An 8921-nucleotide genomic window follows, 5' to 3' on the forward strand; every position below is an offset into this window, starting at 1 on the left:
GTTGTAAATCGATTAGTTTGTAATCGCGTGAACATTAAGTGCGTGACTCACTGCTCACTGCGAGCTTTTTGTTGTTTTTACTGATACCTGGCACGGCGAGCGGCGCGGCGTGCGGCCTGTTGCCACCCGTTAGCGACCAAGCTGCCAAACATCATTTGCCCCATTGTTCCTAATCTGTTAAAATCGCCGCAACCACAAAGAGAAGCATTGTTTGTTTGTAACAACAATCCTTATTTTTTGCAAGACAATGAGTTCGACGTAGGGCCTGAACCGCCCTTTACTTAATAGTTTCCTAGTACAATGAGGCAATGAGTTTAGTGTCGGCGGAATGTGATTCATAGGTTGCCCGGCTTGCCACCGACCTGTCCTGCTCCTGACCGCTCCTGTCATTCACCTGCCCCCCCTACCCCACGACTCTGCGCTCTCCCCCTCGCCCACCTCATCTCCACGCAACTATTTTCACACGCTACTCCCGCCATTAGCCATCGCCATGTGGGGCGCGATGCAAGTGAAAACTACACACTTACAATTATTATACTCACTATATGTATGTATGAAATCAAATGAAAAGAAAAATGAATGTTCGTACAGGCCATAAATATTGAACATATTCTTACCAACATCCTATCGTAGAGGTACAAAGTTCTTTTTTACATAAAAAATAATTAAGTAATTAATCGTACTTTTGCTATTTCTAACAGTATACAATAAGTGTAACATAATTTTATTTAAAACCGAGAATTAATAGTGATGAAAATTCCGCAGCCGATCCCATATCGACCGTCGCCGCCGCCCGTAGTTACAATCTACCATTTACATTCGTTACATCATTCTAATACATTATAAACAAAGAAACATTCTAAAACTCAATAACTGACTGTATTTTACAAGACGTCGTAATAATTACCCAGTGCGTCAGGATCCCGACATATGTGAGGCGTTCCTGCTGCAGTCTCCGGAGTGACGCGCGCACTGCCGGACCTCCGCGAGACGCCGCCGGGCCAGCGCCGACAGCCGTACGTTCTTGTACGCAAGTATCCCGGACGTTAAATTATATTAAATTAGACCATGTAGACAATCTGTGGCGCAGATGACCTATCTAGTTGTGCAATATATAAAAGTAATGAATCCTAATTCTACTGAATGAGTTTATCATTTGAGATACAAAATACATGTAGACATTATAAATTAGCGACGCGGCTTACTATTTATCAGAGGCGTCGATTTGCATACAAAGATAGAACTGTTGGAATAACTAACATGTGGCAGTAGAAGCAGGCGGCGGTGGAGGCGTGTGACGTGACGCGGTGTGACGCGACGTGACGCGGCGTGACGTCACGCCGCGGCGCACGCGCGCGGCCGCACGTCGCGGGGCCTTTGCCCTTGCCTGCCCCACTAGGCACGTGGCCTGCGCGGGACAGCTGCACGACCGGTTAATTTGTATCTCAGTATGTAGACATCTGTGGCAATCGCGCTGCATACCCTCGGCGCTCGGCCACTCCGGGAATGTTCAATGAAAGTGAACCATGGTGTGTTTATTGGTTGCAGAAATATGTTGTTCATTATATTATAATTATTAACAGCGTCTTGTGCTAGCAGACTCTCATCCTCCGCACGCTCTTAGTTGTCAGCATTTTATTTTACGTCTTGTTAGTAAGTTCTTCTTCAATTTGCATCTCCTCTCACGGCTTAACACGAATTGCCGCCTCATCATTAGACGTACATCTAAGATTTATCATTAAGTAAATATCAAGTCAGGTAACGAAAACACACAGCCGTGAGGCACCTTCGTCTCGGCACCTGTGCGCGGCCGTGACCCGCTATGATGTCGGGTCAGTCTTCAACCGCACACCCCCGCAACTGGCGACGCTTTTGTACGAGTCATTCAAACATTTCTATTCACGACAACAAAAAAAGGAAGGTCACTATCGAAATATTGACACTACTTATTAAATTTATAGTCCTTGAGACGCCGCTGTGACTCACAACGGTATGAAATCAAACGGTGATTCTGAGTTCCAGAGTTCCCGTTAACTTGACGTCTGAGGCCACGATGTCGGTTGTTTCGTCAGCTTTTATATAGGCGGTGCTGCATCCGGTGACCAAAGCACGATTGAGAACTCCGTGGAAAGGGAACGTATCGACCTAGATTGCTAGGCAAGAATGTTGTAAGTTAATGGATTCAATATTATACATTCAAGTATAGTTTTTACGTTAAAATCTCTTCTTAATAATCTACAAAAGAACAGTCTTTTGACGATTACACTTTAGCGTACAAGTGGTTGGTTTTCTGTATTTTCGGGATTATGAATGCCAAAGGTACCTGCCTACTAACCTGTCTAATTTATAGTTTAACTCGTAATACAAAATATAATCAACGGATTGTGGTTGTCTGGTGAAGTTGGGGCCGATGCTCGCCGCACTCGTCTCGACACTCTACACAAACACCTACATATGTTCCATCTTTTGCTGAGTAATTCCTAACGTGATTATATCTTATGCAATTTATCGAAAAAACAAAAAGAAACGCAAAGTATATGACCGGATTTTATTAGTCATGGAATTTTTTTGTTACACTCATTTCACTTTTAAGTGTTTATTTAACATTCAATAGCCAATTGCAATACCGAAATGATTTGTGCATGTCCTATTTGTACTATAGTAATCGGGGCGCGAGTAATTAATTAAATAACAGGATGAGGGTGAAAGGCGTTGGGTCAGTTCTGCACGTTTCTCGTAAAACTCTATTATTATCTAATATAAACAAATTCATAAAAATAAAACAATTATTATAATGTTGGCACAGATATATTTCATAACATTCGGCGTCTGCAGGTTTTCATAACATTACTTCAACCTGTCGATAAAAAAAATCCGGGCTGCCCGCTGAGTCACGCACTGACGCAGCCTCGTGTGACACGCCGCGAAGCCTTCACCACTCCCCCCCTGCACCCTTCGCTTTATTTTGAATTTATTCGTAAAAATCTAAACACATCAATTTTTAAGCTGTTAAAGCTAAAAAATAACGCAAACTCTAGGATAAAGTAACTGTGTACGGACTTTCATAATAATTTATCATTATGACATAACGTATATCCTATCATAAATACAAAAATTAGTTTATAAAAAAAGGATTGTTGTAATAATATAAATAAAACGTTAATTTTATTGCAAAATAAAACAATAATTCGGACAAACGTCACCTGCACGTTGTGGCGTTGATGTCTAATGTATGCGCTCAATCCGCACAATGCTCCGCAACGTTGCTCTCCTTAAACTCGGTTCTATTTGATTCTAGCGTGTTCTGGAAGATTCGGCCGCAGCCCGCGGTGCAGCACGCTAATTACATCACTAAATAAAATGTTATTACATTATTTTAAACTTTCTATTTATCCGTTTATTGAATTTTAATTTACAACAACAAAAAATGTCGGATGCAAGCAAGCGGTTTTCCCAGTGATATGGCGCGCGCAGAACATAACTGTTCTAATATGGAATTTTTATTTCAAAGTATGAAATTAGTGTTGATATTTTCTTATTACAAGTAGTAACTTTAGTACTTTTTATTATAACTAGCTGGTGATCGCGATTTCGGCTGCGTGAAATTAAAAAATATAAAATATGGCCTATGTTACTAATACTGACTTTTTTAAATCGATCCAGGAGTTTTAAAATACATAAAAAAAAAATTCTTTCTATAACATCAGTATACATTGACTTTATGCTTATTCAGAATCATTCTGGTGCAATTATCTGTTTGACATTGCAACATATAGTTTAGTGTTATTGAAAAGGAAGAACAGGAAGGAGGAGGAGCTTGCCGAGATTATGAAGAAAATTAAAATAAAAACTAAAAATGAAAATTTATATACAAAAGGAAAAATCCATTGAAAGATTTTATTGAAGAATGCAAAATTATTTACGAAAAAAGTATAAAACTTACAACTTATGTTCTAATTTTAAAATTCTATAAAAAGTATAAAAAAGGCTTAATGCATCGCAATAGTTATAGTGTCAGAGGTAATTTGAAAGTGAGTCTTCTGCAGATATTATGATAGATTTACTTTCATTGACAAGAGACGAGACAATCTGCCGGATGAAATGTTCTACTTTGTAGACTAACAAACGACATACAACTCATTTACAATTTAATGTGTATATTGTAAGGAAATCGCACACGAAAAACTGTGCGCGGTTACTAATAACGTATAAGGATTCAAATAAAAACTTCTAATCCATTTTATTAATCTTTTTATTTGGTAAAATTAATTAAGTGACAATTACAAATAAATGAAATAAACCACCAATTAGTTAATAATAGTTACAATTTATTACACGAGTTATAAAAATAGTAATGAAATACTTTATACAAATAAATTTCCATTTTGTATCCATACAGCAACAAAATTATCTCATTATTTTCAAGTAATAACAAAAACACATTTCTATGACATATAATTAACTTGTATCAAGCCGCTGCTAAAGCGAGATACAAATAGCGAACTGGTTCATACATTTTCATACAAATTTGACTGAATAACTCTACAGCAATAATCATTTATTTACCTTTTTATTTAACTTGCAAAGTTGCAGTTTATCATAGTTGACATATTGAAATTAAGTTGGAAGCTACTTGAATCGTATCCAGATCGCAATAGTAATAATAAAATACACTTTACTTAAAAAAAACTTAACTTAAAAAAGGGATACATAATATGCAGATTAAGTTCCCCGACAGAACCTAAAAGCGAACCTCGAAGGTATGATTTTTTTACCGGTCTCTTGGTTTTAATTTTGTCTAATACAATATTTGATGTAATTTGTTTGTTATCTATTGCCAATAAATATTGTCTGTTTACTGTTTTTACCCACTTTACGATACTGGGGGGAGGGAGGGGACTTAATACTGTTATATGTGAGTAATTCTTAGAACTGTGATGCCCCTTTGCGGTAGTAGAGTCGTGCTCTACCCTATCGCCAGCCCTATGTTTATTGCAGGATGGATCTCAAGAATAATGTTACATTATAAAAAATATTCAAATAATAAATTCAACACGTACAAGAACGGGAGAGTTCGTACTTCAAGCAACGTGGATTATTTCGCAGCTATGCTATGACTTTAATTAATACTTGTACGAGTAATAAACTCTGTGTCTCATTCATGTTCATGTCAATTTAGACTCCTTTTACACTTTCATAAACCGTGTACATGTTGTTTACTTTTTAAATTACGCTATTAGTTATAAGAATTTTAGTTAAATGAATTTTAAAAAATAATTTTAAAATACATGTTCATAGTTTGATGTATCATGTAGGCCCATGTACTCGTATATTATTGTTTAATTATAAACATTTGTTACATTTACTGGGGCCTGCGGCGAGCGGCGAGTCGCGAGCTGATCCCGAGTGACGTCATCGTCCTGATTAACAGACTCGGTGTTAATTATCCTTCAATTGTAAATAAATCGGTATTTCCTTAAAACATATGGGAGTTTCGGAACATAAAGTATTTCATTGTGTCAGCAGGTTATTACAGAATATTCTGTAGGATGCGACTTGTGTAAGTTAACATTTTGATCGCATACAGCCAGATGTGACCCGAGCCGCGCCTGTGTGATGCATAATGAGTGTGTGCCGGACTGCCGGGTCAGGGCTCCCATTTTTTGTCGCATTGACGTCAGTCGCGTACGTCGCAAGCCGGCCTCAACCGCAGTGGCCTACGTGACCGACAACTCTAGTTGATCCATGCGCCTCTTTAAAATATCAAACTTTCATGAGACGTTATACTTCACTTATTAAAAATCACCGATTTACACACTCCGCTGTATACACCGACTACTTTGAGACCCGTCGGGAGTCATAGTTCAGGTCTTCGCCAGCCTGTCTCTGCGTATGAAACTGACTGAGACGTGCGAGAAGTTGTCCTTATATCTGACAATTACTAATAATGACTAGGACTAATTAAAATGTTGGAACATACTTTGGGCTTAAATGATATATATTCATGTCGTACTCTACCAACACAAAGCCTTTGGTCCATCTATTAAGAATCATGTACATATGTAAGGTTGTTGTACTCGGTTATTTTTATCAAAAATGTTCCACAGATAGGTGCCTAGGAGACAGTAGCAAGTTTTATCGTAAGATATGATTTAAATCTACTGATATATTTTCGAGATATTTGTAAGAACAATCGCAAGATATCTGAAAGAACAACCATCAACTTTGAAGCACTTTTAGATAGATGTAATAGAAGTAAATTAATATAGTAACGGGTGAATGTGATAGTTACACTTGAAACATGTAAGACATGTTTTTAACTCGTCTGCGTTTCAATAAATATCATTTGTAGAATTATCAATAACCTTTTTATTTACTACTTTAAAGTAAATTAATCCGTACACCGTCAGAGCGCGCTGCCACATTGCTAGCACTTCAAATCACGTCAGTAAACGTTCACAAGAAATTCACGAAAACTTCACAAAAAGCTTGCAAACACTGGCTACTCGTAGTTTTCTTATCCGATAGTATATTTGGCGTCACGGCCGGCGCCATTCGCGGACCGGCGTGCCGCCCCGAGCGCACTCCGCCGCCCGCCGGCCAATGGGCACGTCGGGCGCGCCGGCCAGTGCCCGGCTGTGAACGCTTCAACCCTCCATCAAACAAACACGACAAAGAACGGCCGCGAAGTTAACACGCTCGCGACACGTGAGAGCTTGGCGCGCGACAGGCGCGCTCTGCGAGCGGCCGCCGGGCGCGTGCCGGCGGCGCGAGGAAGCGCGAGGAGGGCGCGCGGGGGCGCGGGCGGCGGCCGCAAGCGCCACCACTTAAATATCCCAGCGCGTGCCGACACCTTACTATTCGGCAGCTAATCTTATCGAGACTACACGTGCCACCATGAGCCCAGCGCAGACAGCAGTCCTCCTGATGGCCGCGGCGGCGCTGGCGGCGGTGCGCGCCAAGCCATCCACCGTCAGGTTGGAGGCGGCGGTCGGCCACACAGTGTGCCCCATCGAGGTCGAGGTGGACGACGACCCGACGCGGGTGCCGCGTCGCATCAAGCTGATAAAATGCAAGCCCGATCCCAAAGGATGGTGTGCGGAGCAGAAGATCGCGAAGAACGAGTGCTGCGAGCACAACCACCACGACCACCGGATGGAGTGCGTGGAGATCGAAGACAAAGTGCTAGTGCATTTCCCGGGCAACGCCACCACAAAGACCATGCTCGTGCCGGTGGGCTGCACCTGCATGGTGCGGCGGATCTCGGCCGCCGGCTCCGTGTCCTCGAGCCCGTGACACCGCCAGTCCCCGGCGCGCGGTGCACCCCAAATAGTTCCTATGGTTGTCCGTGAGATCGTTGTATAATTTATTGAGTGTGAGTGAAGCAGTGTACACGTTGGACGTTATTTATTTATTTATTAAACTAGGCTAAGTTTAGTCCGGTCGCGGTCGTGTGCCGAGAACCGCGGTCCTGGTGGTATACTGAGCACCGCGGTGGTCGCGGAAGTGCGCAGAGGATCGTGGAGGTGAAGCGTGGACCGGAAGCCATAACTTGTGATCTACTCCTCCGACTGCTTGTTTTCGGGCGTCGGTTATAATAAGTTATTTTTTAGGTGACAATAAAAAATAGATGATTTAAAATTTGTTTTTTCCTGCTTTCCCTATCCAACTAGATATTTTTTTAAAGAATGAGCAATTTTTTGTGAAGTTTAACAGTTTAATTTTCACAGAAATTCTACAATTATTAGATAATAGGGATTTATGGTACATTAAAGCTCATGATATTATCATCAGCTCACTACATACATACATACATTCCCACTGAGGGATAGTTTAAAGTCGAAATATATACTGAATTTTGAAAAAAAAGAAAGTACTGTACCTTAAATTTTATTTAAACTTACGAGTCTCTCTTACATTATGAGATCTTAAATTTGGCGTTCTGTTATTTTTTTAAATTAAGGAAAGATATTTACCATAAAGAATTTTAAAAAGGCTTTTCGGTAAAACATCTTGTTTTAATTCGTATCGCGGCTGCCTGGTGTACTGAGCGTGCGGGCCAGCAGCGGCCAGCGGCCAGCGGCCAGCGGCCAGCGGCCAGCGGCCAGTCGGCCAGTCGGCCAGCGGCCAGTCAAATTGTACAATCCTTACTAATTGTATTTATTGTGTAAGAGGGCAAATTTTATTTCAGATTAAAATGATCAGCAGAATGAAGGCGAATTGTATAACTTCTAGTTTCAGTTGGTTTATATCTTTGAACATTTTAAGCAAAAAAAAAGCTAAAAAAATATATAAAAGCAGTTTTATAGTTTCCGTATGTGCGCTTCGCCAAGCAAATGTCATATTACATAGAATTTATTTTAACAATTATTACTATTAGCTTTTTGAAATAAGTATTTACAATGTTTAATTTCACAGTTTGACATTAGTTCTGGGGGCGGAGGGCGGAGGGCGGAAGGCGGGGCGACGGGCGCTCCGCCCCGGCAGCTGCTACTGCTGCAAGCGCACCTGTCACCGGCCGATCGCGAACTTCGTCACTTTATCTCTCTAATGTATATGTCGCGCGAGCCAGAGTCGTTCGACTGGCAGGCGACAACGCAGAACAGACAACGCTGGCGCTCTCTCGTGTCGGAGGCCAAAACCCACTTTGGGTCGCTGCGCCAACGCAGTAAGTAAGTAATGTATATGTATACTAACATCAGTTCCCAAATATGGAGATCACATCAAATCATCACACTATGTGGATTGAAATTTGTTTTTAAATTTTTGAATTGTCGTCATTTGTATGGTGAAGGATGTTTAAAAAAAAATAACAAAAAGAGTCTTAAACATCAAAGATCTATTTATTCATAAAGACATCTAATAACATGCGCCGATGTGCCAGCCCCCAAACTGGCATGTCCTTCTACTGCACCTCGCCC

This window comes from Papilio polytes, unplaced genomic scaffold, assembly GCF_000836215.1.
Source record: "Papilio polytes unplaced genomic scaffold, Ppol_1.0 DF824058.1, whole genome shotgun sequence".
NCBI lineage: Eukaryota > Metazoa > Arthropoda > Insecta > Lepidoptera > Papilionidae > Papilio > Papilio polytes.